The 15,651-nt window shown below is 35.5% G+C and overlaps 1 long non-coding RNA gene across 1 annotated transcript; it reads left to right on the forward strand.

Moving 5' to 3' along the window:
• Positions 1-5,035: 5,035 nt before the first annotated feature.
• On the forward strand, positions 5,036-8,799 carry LOC113289813. Its single transcript, XR_003331136.1, has 2 exons — positions 5,036-5,921; positions 6,342-8,799. It is a non-coding gene; the product is annotated as an uncharacterized LOC113289813 (long non-coding RNA).
• Positions 8,800-15,651: the final 6,852 nt, after the last annotated feature.

Consider the following 15,651-nt stretch of genomic DNA (forward strand, 5'->3'; position numbering starts at 1 on the left):
GAAGTTCAAAAGATAAGCGTTATACTTCGTAGTCTAATTCCCTAATACTATGATCATACAAATATGACCATATCACATCACTAGAGTATTATACAATATGTATAGTATATAAAGTTTCACAGTTATGTTTTCAATATAGCACGACTTGAAAGATACGTTAGGAATGAAACGGTTCAAATCAATATTACTAACCTCAAGAGGAAGGATGATGTTGTCATTGTAGTTCGCTTCTTCTTCACTTTTTTCAGGTCTTCGGAGTAATACTTGTATGTCTCAACACTCCTATACTTTTTAATCTAAACTAAACGAAGTTGACTTAGTATACAATCAAGCGACTTTAGATGAGTTTTGACACACTAACATGTGAAACCAAACTTGACATACAAACGCTTGGTGGGTCCAACCGAGCTATGCTCTAACAAACACTCACAGTTAAAGCGTGCCTAATTAAAACAAACACAGTATTCCTAGTTCTCAATTCCAAGTATGCATATAATGTGATTCTAGAAAGAGAATGGATATATCTTATGCAGGATGTGCCTTCGACATACCTCCAGAAGCTAAAGTTCATGAAGAACCATGGAGAGTATGTCATCAAAGGAAACCAAGCAGTGTCAATAGAGCTAGATGTACTCTCCTTCATCCAGCATGAAGATCCACGTGGAGGTTTGAGAGGATAACAATCAAAGCTGCCAGGGAAATTCACAAAGCTCTTGAAAACAGAAGCTGAATTACCTGACAACCAAGCAGCAGTGTGGTGAAAAGATTCAAACTATAAAACCTGAAGCACAAAAGGATCTAGTAAGTTTTGTAGATACGTAATACAACAAAGAAACAGTATAACTACTTGAAGAAATAAATATGGGCTCTGAATAAGACCCAAAAGTAACAATCCTTGGAAAAGATCTCATGGCCGAAGAAAAAGAGGGATTATACCAATTCCTGAGAGAGCATGTAAACCTCTTCGCATGGAAAATGTCATACATAGTGAGGATAGACCCAAGCATCGCCTGCCACTCACTGAACATCAATCCAGACTTCAAGCCAGTGAAGCAAAAGAAAAGAAAGATCAAAGGTAAGTTGTATGATGCAGTCAATGCAGACATTCAAAGAATGCTGGAAGCTAAGGTAATAAGAGAATGCAAATATCTGAAATGGATATCAAACATTGTTGTTGTGATGAAAAAAAAGGCAAAAGTGGTCTTCATAGACTTTACAAATTTGAATAAAGTGTGCCCCAAAGACAGCTTTCTCCTGCCAGATATTGGTAGAATGGTAGAAGTTGTCCTAGGGTATGGAAGATTATCATTCATGGATGGGTACTCTGGCTACAATCAAATACCTACGAAATTAAAAGATGATGAAAATACTTTCTTCGTTACAGAAAAATGGCTCTACTGTTTCAAGGCAATGCCATTGGGTCTAAAGAATGTTGTATCAACTTATCAAAGGTTGGTCAACAGATGTTCAAAGACTTGATTGGAAGTAGTATCGAATGCTATGTGGATGATATGCTAGTGAAAAACAAAATTTCCGCATACCATCAACAATACCTACTCAACAATTTTACAGTGCTTAGGAAATGTAACATGAAAATCAATAAACGAGATTTTGGGGTCCAAAGTGGGAAATTGATGGGCTTCTTAGTCGGTCGAAGTTGAATGGAAATTGATCCAGTGAATATCAGAGCAATTTTAGAAATAAAACCTCCAGCATCGAAGAAGGAGATTCAACAGTTAACAAGAAAGCTGATTGAAATGATGAGGGTACCACGTACACCACATGAAAATGTCAGAAGAAGCAATGCTTTTCAAATTAAAAAAAAAAAGAAAAAAAAAAGAACGCAATTTCGGATCAATTGTTGTGAGATCTCTTCCATACTCCCAATTACCAGCAATTATGAGAGGATTAAAACTCTAGTCCTAATGAGAGAGGATCAGCCTTTCAATGGACATACTTCATAATGGGAAAGCCAGGGACAGAGACGACATCACACCTATGAAAAATATATGAAGCATCAATCCTACAGTGAGGATGCTCACAACGTTCATTATGCGCCTAATGGCTTTATCTATAAAGACATAGAACCCACTAGCCATCTGCCCAGGAGCGCAATCGATCAGCATTACATATTCATGAATAAGCTCATGAAGAGGAAGCGCAATGAATGCAAGATGAGACTATGAAATTAAGAGTTCACCCTCGAAGTAAATCGTTACCTCGAAAACAACGTCGGAAGGAGGAACTGGGCGACGAATACGTAAGCCATGAAATAAGAATGACGGTAACAACCGTCCTAATCAAATAATTTTAGAGTAAAAAAGATGAAGGTTTGCGGTACCAAAAATCATACCTTAAATTTTTATAGAGGATTACCCTTATACTAAGTATAAAAGAAGAAGAAAAGGAAAGTGTAATAACCGGCAAGACGGTGAAAAAATCCCCCGTGTCTTTATACGCACTAAAGACGCGTATAGTAGCAACCCACTACTACGATTTAATAAAGTGCACAACCGGGAGTGGGTTAAAAAAACTATTTCAAACTACCAAACTTTTGGTATTCCAAAGGAGGTGAACAACACTCCAAAAAATCAAGAATTGTGCTAATAATTAGCACTAGAGTAAAACAATATTTTAATATCACGAGATTGATTAGCTCGATCAAAGAGCAAAAACAACTCAATTACATGTTATAACCATAATAAGAATTTAAGGCGGTATGAGACACCTAGTCTGACATGATTGGAAAAATTACAAGATCACTACATATATGATCTTTGGTATCTTGGGAAGATAGTACTTCGCTTTGGGAAGGAAAATGGGACAAGTATACAACTTTGAAAACTCTAAAACACCCAGAATGGATTCGAAAAGGTGATATACACACCTGAATAAAATACCTGGATATCTCATCAAGCATCAACAAAACAAGCTGATAAAAGTCGGCACAAGTAAAGCTGGGAGCTATTTACACTCAAAAGCTATTCTCAGCTAAGAACTACCTACAACCGTGAACTATTAATGTAGTAAAGATAAGAAGATAGCAAACTAGTTTCTTAGGGTTTGAAGATAGTTTAATTTCCGTCAGAAACTTAATTAAAATCTGATTCTAGGATCAAGATTCTAAGGTAAAATTGATAATTGAACTGACAATAATATTGATAATAAGATGTATCCTTGAAAACAAGAGACCTAGCCTTTATATAGGTTTACATGAACCGACTAAAGAAAAGAGTTTAACGTAAACTAGGAAAGAATAAGACTTGAAAAACAAGCAAACTAAAACAGACACTTGGATCAACTGTAATAGTTGATACAAACTCTAGGGATCAATAACCATAGTTTACACGGACTCAAAGGGATCAACAAGCATTATTGATACAGAGAAATATGTACTACATCAGTCCCCCCTTCTTGAAAGGAAACTCGTCCTCGAGTTAGCCAGTAGAAAGAACTTCATTATCTCCATGAAAAGTAAAAATTTCTTGCAGATTGAAGATATTAGAGATGTTTCAATTGGATGGAAGATCAATAACATATGCATTATCACTTATTTTCTTCAAAATCTTGAATGGTCCATATTTCTTCATCTTGGTTTTATTGTAAGTACCAGTAGGAAACCTTTCTTTTCTGAGATGAATCATAACCAATTCCCCTTCATCAAAAGTTTGAAGTCTTCTATGATGATTTGCATCTTCCTTGTACTTGTTATTAGAATCTGTAAGCTTGGACTTTACTTCCTGATGAATGACCGTAGAATTCTCAAGAAATTTATCTGCTTTATCATTTGATTTTCGAAGTTTTGGAAGCACTACCAAATCCAAAATATGATTAGGAACTTTAGAATAAACAATCTCAAAAGATGTCTTACCTGTAGATCGATTAACTGAAGTATTATAAGAAAATTCCATATTTAGAAGGAAATTGTCCTATTGCTTCTCTTTTCCTCCAATAACTTTGGCTCTAATCAGATTTCCTAAAGAACGATTAACCACTTCAGTTTGTCCATCCATTTGGGGATGAACTGTTGTGTTGTACTGAAGTTTAGTACCCAAGCGCATCCATAAAGACTTCCAGAAATAGCTCAAAAACTTAGTGTCTCGATCATAAGTAATTGTCTTGGGAATTCCATGCAAACGTACCACTTCTTTGAAAAATAAGTAAGCAATATTGGAGGCATCTGTTGTTTTCTTGCAGGCTATGAAGTGAGCCATTTCTGAGTAACGATCAACAACCACCATAATATAATCATTCCCCCTAGAAGTACGTGGTAAACCAAGAACGAAATCCATGCTAATATCCACCCGTGGAGCATCTGGAATGGGAAGAGGAGTATATAAACCTGTGTTTTGAATAGTCCCCTTAGACTGCTGGCAAACCATGCATTTTTTTCACGTACTTTTGAACGTCACTTTTAAGAGAAGTCCAGAAATAAAGTTCCTCAACCAATACTATGGTTTTATCACGTCCAAAATGTCCACCAAGTCCACTGCCATGTAATTCTTGGATAAGATGAAGACGTAGAGAACATTGTGGTATACATAAGCGATTTCCTTTAAAAAGAAATCCTTATTGAATTAGAAAATCATCAACACTGCCTGTTGAAGAACCACATTTATCCCAGATATGTTGAAAATCTTTGTCTTCACTATACAGATCTTTTAAGAAATCAAAATCTAAACTCTCATGTTTGAGAATAACAAGAAGATGAGCCCTTCTACTCAAAGAATCGGAAACTTGATTAAGTTTTCCACTCTAATGTTTAATAGAAAATGTATGCTGATTAATAGTAGATAACCACCTATCATGCATTTTATTGACCTTTGCTGAAGATTTCAAAAACTTAAGAGCTTGATTATCAGTATTGACAACAAACTCACTATGTATATGTCATGTACCTGGGGTAGGATAGAAAGGGTAATTATGGTAGTTTATTATTACCGTAAGGGTAGTATGGGTACTTGTATTGTGGGTCATTTCCACAGCTATATAGGCTTTTTTTGTTGTAAGGAAGGATAATCAATTAAGAAATGAATTAATCTTGTTCCTCAATTTTATCTGTTCTTCTTCATCTATGTCTTTCCTAATTCATCTGTTTCATCTTCTAATCCTCTAATTCTCCCTATCTTTCTTCAATAATCTCTAATCCTATCAACCGATCTATTTTTGTATATCCACTTGTAGTGATGTTCACTATAAGTGGTATCAGAGCGGTCGATTTTGCGACTGCAAATATGGTATCCCTCACAGAAATTGAAGAACTATCCCTTAAAATTGATAAGTTAGTAAACCTAACTGAAATTGAAGAACTATCGCTTCGAGTTGATACGTTAGTGTGAGCTCTGGATGAGATATCGAAAGAGTTGGGTGATTGCCAAAGTAAACCATCTCCGGAGTTGTTAGCCATATGGAAGCGATTTCTAACAACAAAAGCAAAAATACTTCTCTATTAGAGCATAATATATATGTGAGTGAATCTATTGATGAAGACTGGAAATCTAACTCGTTTGACAACTTCGAATTAGTTGGGTCGGTGATGAAGAAAGTGCCGCTGATTGTGAAAGTAATCGATGAGAAACTTGAAGCAGCTACTGTTGATTCAAGTTTAGATAGTAATTTCACTCAACAATCTTCAAATCCACCAGTACCAGATGCGTCAGATGGAGTTTTAGGTTCTTTTCCTGTTACAAATCGTTCTCACAAATCGGGTGAATCGTAGATGACCGAGGATGAAATTGTTTTCAAATCGAAATCAATTTCACTTGATTCAGGTGATTTGAGTTCAGTTGAAGGTAATTTTCGATCTACACCACTAATTATTTTATCTATTATCAATGAATCAGGTAGTATCGATGGATCTGTTGGTATTGACAAGACTCAGAAATACAAGTCGACTACAATGTTTCTAGACTACCAAGAAGGTAAATCATTCTTTCCCTTATTAGAATTGGCTAAGGATGTTTTTCTTCAATTTGAGAAAGGTTGATTATGTGAGCAGGTTTAGTAAAATGTTCTTATTCTCACTCATGAAGATGTGTTACAAAAAGTTCAATGTTCATAAGGTATTATTTGTTATCGAAAACAAGCTGTGTAGTAGAAATTATTTTTTCCGTGGTTTTGATTTGGCTAGAACCTTATTTGATCGAGGAAAAATGTTTGAGTGCATCAGGATATGTTCTCATTACAATAGAATCAGTTTTGGTACACTTATTTTGGGTTTGCTTGCTCTTAATGGTTTCATTTTAGAGCGTAGTTTGAGTGCAAATTTTATTTTTGATCCTAATTCTAAACTTGGGTACCATCTGGATTTTTTAATTAAGTATTCAAATGGGTTTGAGTAGGTAACAAATGGATACAAGCGTGTCGTCAACAAGCTCCTTGAAGAGCATCCACAGCGGAATAATGTTCTTTGCACTATTTCAAGATCTTATGTGACAAAGAAATGTGTGTCTGGAAGTGCTGGTGACCTAAATCTTCATATTCATTCTAACAGTAGATGGAGTTTCAAAGGAAATGTGGGATCTCTAAAGTTACATCTGAGATATTGTGTATGAAGAATTCTGAGCGGTGCAAGATATTTCCATTATAGCGTGTATGTTACTGGAAAGGTATTTGATCGAGGACAGTGGCTAGGATGGATTATAAGTAGTTCTGAATTATGCTTGAATATTCTTACTTATGAATTGTTAGGGGAGCATTCAATTGTGCTTGTGTTTGGTAATAATAGTGACAGTTAGATTGTTTGTAAGTTCCTTGAAGAACTGTTGCAGCAAGGTAATCTTTTATGGCTGTTCGAGAACACTCATGAGCTTATGGACCAAAATTTTGGTAACTGTAAAAAGAGTTTCAGCGGTAACAAAAGGTATCTTAAACTGCAGATGGGATATTGTTTACTTGAAATGTCTGAGGGCGTGGCAGTTTGAGTGGTGGAAGGTGCCTCTGTTGTAACCAGGATATTGCTGGAAGAGTATTTGATAGAGGAAGGTTGCTGGAGATGATCATAAGGATTAGTAACTTCTGCCTAGATACTCTTGATCATTGTATTATTGTTCTAAAGGGGTCAAAAATGATAGCTGAGTATAGTGGGTATGTCTTTTTATTGTTAAAAAAATGTTGACAGCTTAGAGGATTGCGAGTTGTTTGATGGAGCCCTACATCAAATTCACATTCTCTGTACTATTTTGAGACTTAATATTACAAAGGAACATAAATCTGGCCATGCACAAGAACCTTGTTATCAGCTACTTGTTGGAGATATCAGTCATATTCAAAGGAAGGGAGCTTTACAGGGTTTCAAGAAGATGGAAACACTTTTACCAGTTGGTGTTATGCTTCTAATGTGCAAACTGATCGTTATAAGGAAACTTAATTATTTGGTTTTCTCATCTCAGTTTGGTTTCACTGTATTCTCTCTTGGATTATGGAGTATGGGAAATGACAATGACTATGTATTGATTGTCACTGAGTCACAACCTGGAGCATCTTGCTGTATTGGTTTTGGTATCCATGAATGGTTTTTAGGCTGGAGAAAATTCCTTGTAAGAGTAGTGGGAATCGTAGTGATGCTTGTTGTATTTAAGAGTGGTGAGAGCATTACACAAGAGTTGTTGGAGGAAATAAGTAAGAAAGCTACTATGGTGTTTTCACTGGACAAAAAATGCACATCTGAGGTTTTTCTTCATGGTGATTCAAATAGCAATTTACATAGGAGCCAGTGGAGTCATTGATGGTGTTGTGCTTGGTAAAGTCGTGTTTGATAAAGGGCTCAACCATCGGCACAAGGAAGTTGTGGGTGCAATAGTAGGACAACTGAAGCATGGGGTGTTTGGTGGTGATAAGGAAGTCATATGCAAGAATTGGAGGCAGTGGTATGACAAGGTTGAGGTGAACAGGAATGACCGAGCTTTGGAGATGCATTTAGAAGTCATCTTGTCCCTTCCAGGTTCATGCATTGTGAGGTATGGGAGTTGGATGATGTACAACTACACGGTATACATTAAAGTTCTCAACTCCACGTTCAATCCAATATCACATCGCTAGGGATACTCTTCTCAAGTTGGTTGCTGTACAAGTACTTATTTTCACCACATCATACGGCTTCCCCGTACACAGACTATACATGAAAGGATGCATGGTCGTCCTTGGATGTTTTTGGCCAGCGTTGTTCACAAACTAGCTGCTTCACCTCAACTCATTATAATTCATCACCCTCGAGCAGCTGGTAATATCAAAGGACCTCTTATTCTCCCGGGTGCTTTCACAGTCGGTAGCAGTGACATTTTTGAAGTTATTCATGGTTGCGATGGGATCTTCGACAATATTAGCACTACATATTATGCTTCTATTAGTACCTACTGGGAAGCGACTTATGAAGATGGTGGTTTGTTTAACCTTGAGATAATAAGCACCAGTGGATTGATTCCACTAATTATTTTGGAAGACAAAACCAGTTCACAAGAGGAGACCACTTGTTATGGGCTTTTTGCTGAGATTATAAGTCACATTTCTTGTAGGGCCTGCGTCCGTGAAAAAGCTGCAGCAACAGTGCATCCTATTAGCCGGTCCCAGCTCTCATTCCCTTACAACCAAGCTCGTTTCTCATCCTTGAGGACAAGGATGATTTGGAGAGGTGGGTATTTGTCATGTACCTGGGGTAGGATAGAAAGGGTAATTGTGGTAGTTTATTATTACTGTAAGGGTAGTCTGGGTACTTACATTGTGGGTCATTTCTACAACTATATAGGTTGTGTTTGTTATAGGATAATCAATTAAGAAATGAATTAATCTTGTTCCCCAATTTTATCTGTTCTTCTTCATTTATGTCTTTCATAATTTGTCTGTTTCATCTTCTAATCCTCTAATTCTCCCAATCCTTCTTCAATAATCTCTAATCCTATCAACCGATCTGTTTCTGTATATTCAATTGTAGTGATGTTCACTACAGAATAAGATAAGGATGCCAGTTCTTAAGAGCTTGAACTAGAGCAATTATTTCTAACTCATAAGTAGACCACTTCTTCCTTGTATCTGAATTCTTTTCACTATAGTATGAAACTGGATGTCCTTCTTGAGATAATACAACACATATACCAATAATAGAAGCATCATAGTGAATCTCAAAAGGTTTATCAAAATTTGGCATGGAATGAAAATGAGCGCTACACAACTTTTCTTTGAGTAGATTAAAGCTTTTATCTGCTTCTTCAGTCCATTCAAAAATATCTTGCTTCAAACAATCTGTCAAACCAGCTGCAATAGTGCTAAAATTCCTCACAAATATTCTATATAAAGATGCTAAGCCATGAAAACTGCGTACTTCATATATAGAAGTTGGAACGGGCCAATCAACTATTGCTTTAATCTTAGAATCATCTACAGAAATACCAGTATATGACACTACATAACCCAAAAAGGAGACTCTGTTTGTAAAGAATGTGCACTTCTTTAAGTTCACATACAAAACATTGTCTTGGAGTGCCTTAAAAACTTGAGATAAATGGTTAATATGTTCTTCCTCATTGTTGCTAAAGATTAAGATGTCATCAAAATAGATGACAAACTTTCCAAGAAAAGGTTGCATGACTTGGTTCATGAGACGTATAAAGGTGCTAGGAGCATTAGATAAACCAAAAGGCATTACTAACCATTCATATAAGCGCTCATTTGTCTTGAATGTTTTTTTCCACTCATCGCCTTCACGGATACGTATTTGATGATATCCACTACGCAAATCAAGCTTGGTAAAGACTTTAGCACCAGAAAGCATATCAACCATGTCATCAATTCTTGGTATAGGAAACCTATATGGTATAGTAACTTTATTTAAAGCTCTACAGTATATACACATACGATGTCCACCGTCTTTCTTATCTACTAAAAAGGCTGGACTAGCACAAGGACTTTTGCTTAGTCTTATCAAACCTTTTTGTAACAAATCATCAACCTGACCTTGTCAAATTTCATGTTCCTTAGGACTTAACCTATAATGAGGTTGATTAGGAATAGATGTTCTAGGTATAAAATCTATCTGATGTTGCAAATCTCTTAGTGGTGGTAATGTATTTGGTAAATCAGTTGGAGATAAGTTACTAAAAGAAGATAATAAAGGTTGTACATTGTATGGAATCTCCACCATCGGTTTAGCAGCTTCATGAGAGCTCAGAGAATGATTGTGATATAAAGAATGAACAATAGTAGCAACTAAGGCATTTGTCTTCTTATATGTTGGTTCCTTGATTGAAGTTGAAGATTGTAAAGGCCATAAAATTTTAGTAAAGCCTTCATGAACAAAAGAATAAGTATTGTCATAACAATTATGTACATCACGAATGTCATATTGCCATGGTCTTCCCAACCGTAAGCTTGCTGCAGACATGTTAATAACATCACATAGAGCATAATCCTCATATCTAGGAAAAGAAAACTTTACTAAACACTGATGAGTGATTTGATGAGTTAAATAACTGTTTATCCAACCAACTGAATAAGGATTTGGATGAGTAGTAACAGACAAACCAAGCTTCTCAATTAACTTTGCAGACACATAATTTTTTGTACTCCCACTGTCAATAATCATGCTACCAAGCTTCTCTGCAATAACACAATTAGACTTGAAAACATTATGTCTTTGAGTAGGACATGGCTCAGTAATTAAGATTGGTCGAATAACACTAAGGAAATCAGTATCATAAGTTTCATGTCCATGCAAATAATTGATCTCATCATCCTCCAGTGTATCTTCTTCCTGTGTTTTCTCTTGAATTTCATTAATATAAGCATGAAATTTGCGGCAGTCACTAGAAGTATGGCCAGTTTGGTTGCATTTATTACACTTGTCTACTCTAAACTTTGAATAAGGATTAGGAGGTTTAGATAAAGGAGGGAATTTCTTTTGATATTTACCTCTTGTAGTTGGAGTAACATCTCTTTGCTGTGTACTCTGAGGTGGCTTAGCAGATGGGATATGCATAACCAGAGCAATGTCTGAAGGAATAGGTGTTAAAGCTACAGAAAAGATTGGCCAACACTTCTGTCTTGTGGATCAACAATGTTTGTTGATCCCCTTTCACTTTGGTTACCATAGTAAGAGTTATATGGTTTCACATATTTATAATAATGTTGATAACGAGCTTGTCGAGGAGTTGCAATCCTGGAAGAATTGAGTACATGCCTTTCTATCTTAATGGCTTGTTGGATAGATTCAACCATTGTGAATACGGATTGCGTCATTCCCTGTTGAATTAAATTGTTTAGACCATCTATAAAACACACAGCTAATTTCTCTTCAGTTTCATTCAATTGGTTACGTGCAATTAAACCATAAAATTCAGCTACATATTCTTCAACAAGCCTAGCTCTCTGTCGACAGTTTTGAAGTTTGATAAACAATTGCTGTTTATAATCTCTTGGTAAAAATTTATCCCTTAACAAATGTCTCATTCTATCCCATGTGCGTATAGGAGGTTTGTGATAATTACGTCGATCTTTACTTAGAGTTTTCCACCAAGCTGCAGCTCCACCTTTGAGTTTATATGCTACCAACTTCACCTTAGAAGAGTCAGGGACGTCCATGAAGCTGAAAAAAGATTCTACTTCATAAAACCAATCCAATAATTCCTCAATTTGTAATCCACCGTGAAAGTTTGGTATATCAACCTTTAACTTATATTCTGGTAGAGTTCCATAAGGATTCATACTAGACTTCAATCTTTTATCTTCTATCCACTTTTGTTCTTCGAGCTCCTCTTGTTTGTCATATTCATCATTGTTGATATGCACAGTTACATGTTTTTTGTTAATATAACCTTCTAAAGGCTCTTGGTGTTGAAGTTTATGTGAAACGTTCTCAGGAATAGAAGTGCTTTTAACAAAAGGACCTTTAACTTGTTTTATTTCATCGTCTTCCTTTTCCCCTATATTCTTTTCTCCTTCTTCCTTATCATCGTCTAAAGGAGGCATGTCTTTGTCATCAAGACCAGCGTTTTTCCATAATTTGTCTATGTACTCACCTTGTATCTCCAATCTCTTCTCGATACTTTTCAAACTTCCAAGCTTCTTTTCTAAACTTTCCGTAACAGTTTTGACACTTGTTTCCAACTTGGTTTCAAGCTTGGTTTCCAATAGTTTCTCAATATCAGCTAAGGTGATAGGTTTATCTGCCATTGAAACTTACTGAAGAAGAAAAATAAAAGTTGAATTTTTTTTAGAGTTATGAGTTTTTGCGGAAGCTGTGTAAGGATCTGTTTCTAGATAAAATTTTTAAAACTTTGGTTGTGGTACCAACTAATGTAGTACAAATAAGAAGATAGCAAACTAGTTGCTTAGGGTTTGAAGATAGTTTAAGTTCCCTCAGGAACTTAATTAAAATCTGATTCTAGGATCAAGATTCTAAGGTAAAATTGATAATAATATTGATAATAAGATGTGTCCATGTAAACAAGAGACCTAGCTATATAGGATTACATGAACCAACTAAAGAAAAGAGTTTAACGCAAACTAGGAAAGAATAAGACTTGAAAAACAAGCAAACTAAAACAGACGCTTTGATCAACTGTAATAGTTGATACAAACTCTCGGGATCAACAATCATAGTTGACACGGACTCAAAGGGATCAACAAGAAAATATGAATTGAAGTTTAATTAAATTACTTACAGACTTACTTAATTTAACTGGGGGAAAATATATGGATGCCAAAATATAACATCTACACGAGAATTGAGAGATGAAGAGTAATACAACTGAGACCTAAAATAAGATTCAAGATCATATGTCGAAGACCTAAAGAAGATGTCTGACAATCAAGCCACAGGTTGTCAAACACAACAGAGACACAAAGATGGACGAGGAAGATCTGAGTCCATATACGGAACTACGAAGAATTTCGATGCTGCCAGCTGAAAGGAGACCTGGAAAGCTGAGTGTTAATAAATAAGAAGAGCAGTTTCAGGTCCGAATATGCGCAAGGCGGGAAAATGTTATTAGGTCCCACCTCACGTGATTAGTCATTTTACATGTAATCCTCATGTTCATACAATACAATGTATAAATATCCAGAAAGGCTAAGAATATGGACATAATTATTTCATTAATAGAAATCAGACTATGAATACTTCTCTCTGATTCGCTTCTAACCGCCATACTCTAGAACCGATTAAGAAGATAATCATAAAACCTAAACCAGGTATCACCAGAAACCGATCCAGAGATTGTGAATTAGAGTGATTAGGTTCTCGAATTAAGGATTACGATCACCAATTTACGAAGGTAAGTTCTCGGTAGAGTCATGTATCTTCACTTTACCCCATGTATTGGAGATACTCTTATTCAACGTATTGAATTTTATTTTCTTCTACAAAGTATATCAGGTATACGAGTGTTTCATGTACCTTGAAAAAAAAAACAGGTGAAAACCCTAGATTCAAAACTCTCTCTCCAAAACTCTCCCAATAACCGTTTTTTCCATAAAATTATCCAGAACTAGTTTTTTCATAATCTCCATCTTCTTCAAGCCTAGATTTACTAGGATCAAATCTGATATATCAGATTTTCCAAGGAAGTTTGGTTTTGTAATTGTACAGTTAATTTGCTTTCAATAAAAATCACTTTGTGATTATTTAGGTTTAGCTTTTATGTTACTGTTCTTCTTATGGCTATTTCATGCCTTATAATAATTTCAATTCTAATCGCCACTTGTGCGTTTTATTGTAGCCTCTGGGCTCTTGTATTGAAATCCGATGAGAGATTCAAGCTTATCTTTGAATACGATCAAGTACGACGTGACGATGATCAAGATTTCTACAAAGAAGATCAATGTCTATCAGAATGGATCGTGATTACTATGATTTGCGGAAACTATTTCTACGACGGATTTTATCTTACCAAAAAAGAAGTCTCTAAATGGTTGAAGAATAGTCAAATTACCATTATTCAGATTAGTCTTTTCCATTTTACTTGGTTTCATGTAGAGCAAAGAATTCACATTGTGTATTGGTTATATCAATGTACAATGTATAATGATGAATCAGAAGGGTATGTTTATCTGCCACTTCTGTTATGTAACAATCCAAATCTCAATTTTAATGAGGTCATTTAATAAATAAATTTAGGGGTTTTACGAAACCCCTTTTTCCGTCCAAAAAAAAAAAAAAAAGCTGGTCGACAACCACCGTTATGAAAAGTATTCGACACAATCAATTCTCCCTCCCTCAGCGCCCCTTTCAAATATCACGTCTTAAATTAATCCAACGTTTACGTGTGACTGGTGTGAGCCTTCGACACAATGAATTAAAATTCTTATAAAATCAAAGGGAATATCAATACACTTACTTTAGGTCGTACCGACATTTCCTTGGTAGTTATTGAAGGATGTTTCGGTCATTCAACAGAACACACGCGTAAGGGTGTCAATGGATGTCCGAAATATCCACTATCCGTCCGTATCCGTGTCCGAATATATGAATTTTATCCGAAAGTTATAACCGGATACGGATATCCGAAAAATAAATCCGAAAATTAATACCATCGGAAACGAATTCGGAAGAGCAGTATTCGTATCCGAAATATCCTTATCCGAAATATCCGTATCCGATTTTGGGTAATTAATGGCTATATAATAAATATATGTCGGACGTATCTATGTCACTGTACATTGTATCCGATGAGTCTAGATAATTCCCATAAGAATTTCGGTAGACTTTTCCATTCTCCAAGTTCCAAAATCGATCTAATTTCTACAAACTTTCCATCTTCTTCTTCTACCCTTTTCCCCATGATTCTCATACTTAATGTTTCCATGTTTCCCAATATAAAAAACCTTGTTTTTCTCTTCAAAGGCTTGTTATTTCTCCTCAAATCTCAGCTCTCAAATGGTTTTCAAGAAGCTAAAAATATAGTGAGTAAGATTCGTGAGAGTGTTAGGTTAAGGATTGGACCTAAACAAGGAAATCATAAGGTGATTTTTTTATCTCGTTTTACATTTCATTCAATGTCTCTTTTTGTTCCATCTGTGTATATTACAATTCAATATCATAGGCATGATGCTAAACTTTTTACTTAAGCAGTATTAGTACTAAAGATTTTAATGCTTGAGTGTACATGCTAATGTTTGATCTAATGCCCAAGAGAAAAATTTGTTCTATAAAATTATCTTTTACCATTAATTAAGTAGTGAAGATGATTTTAATACTTGGGTGTACATGCTTATTGTTTGATCTAATGCCTAAGAGAAAAATATGTTCTATAAAATTATCTTTTACCGTTAATTAAGTAGTGAAGATATGATGTTAAGTGTTGTAGGAGTTCATGTAATTGACTGATAGTAATTGGTTTGTTAAGTTTTTGATATTAATTGGTGTTTCATGTTTTACATCTTAACAGGTATAAATATGTCACAGGGCTCGCAACCACCGTCAACTGTTCCTGGTGATACTACTATTGTTACATCTGTATCATCTGTTCCTCATTCCCTTGATGAAAACACGAGTCCAAATGGTAATGAGGAGCAGGAAAATCAATCACCTAAAGGTAGAAAATTGTGGTCTTCTGTGTGGAATGACTTTAAAAGAGAAAATCTAAATGATGGAGTAATAAATGCATACTGCAAGCACTGCGACAGAAAGTTTGATGGGGATAGTACAAAAGGAACTTCCCA

The sequence above is a fragment of the Papaver somniferum genome, chromosome 6 (genome assembly GCF_003573695.1).
Source record: "Papaver somniferum cultivar HN1 chromosome 6, ASM357369v1, whole genome shotgun sequence".
Taxonomy (NCBI): Eukaryota; Viridiplantae; Streptophyta; class Magnoliopsida; order Ranunculales; family Papaveraceae; genus Papaver; species Papaver somniferum.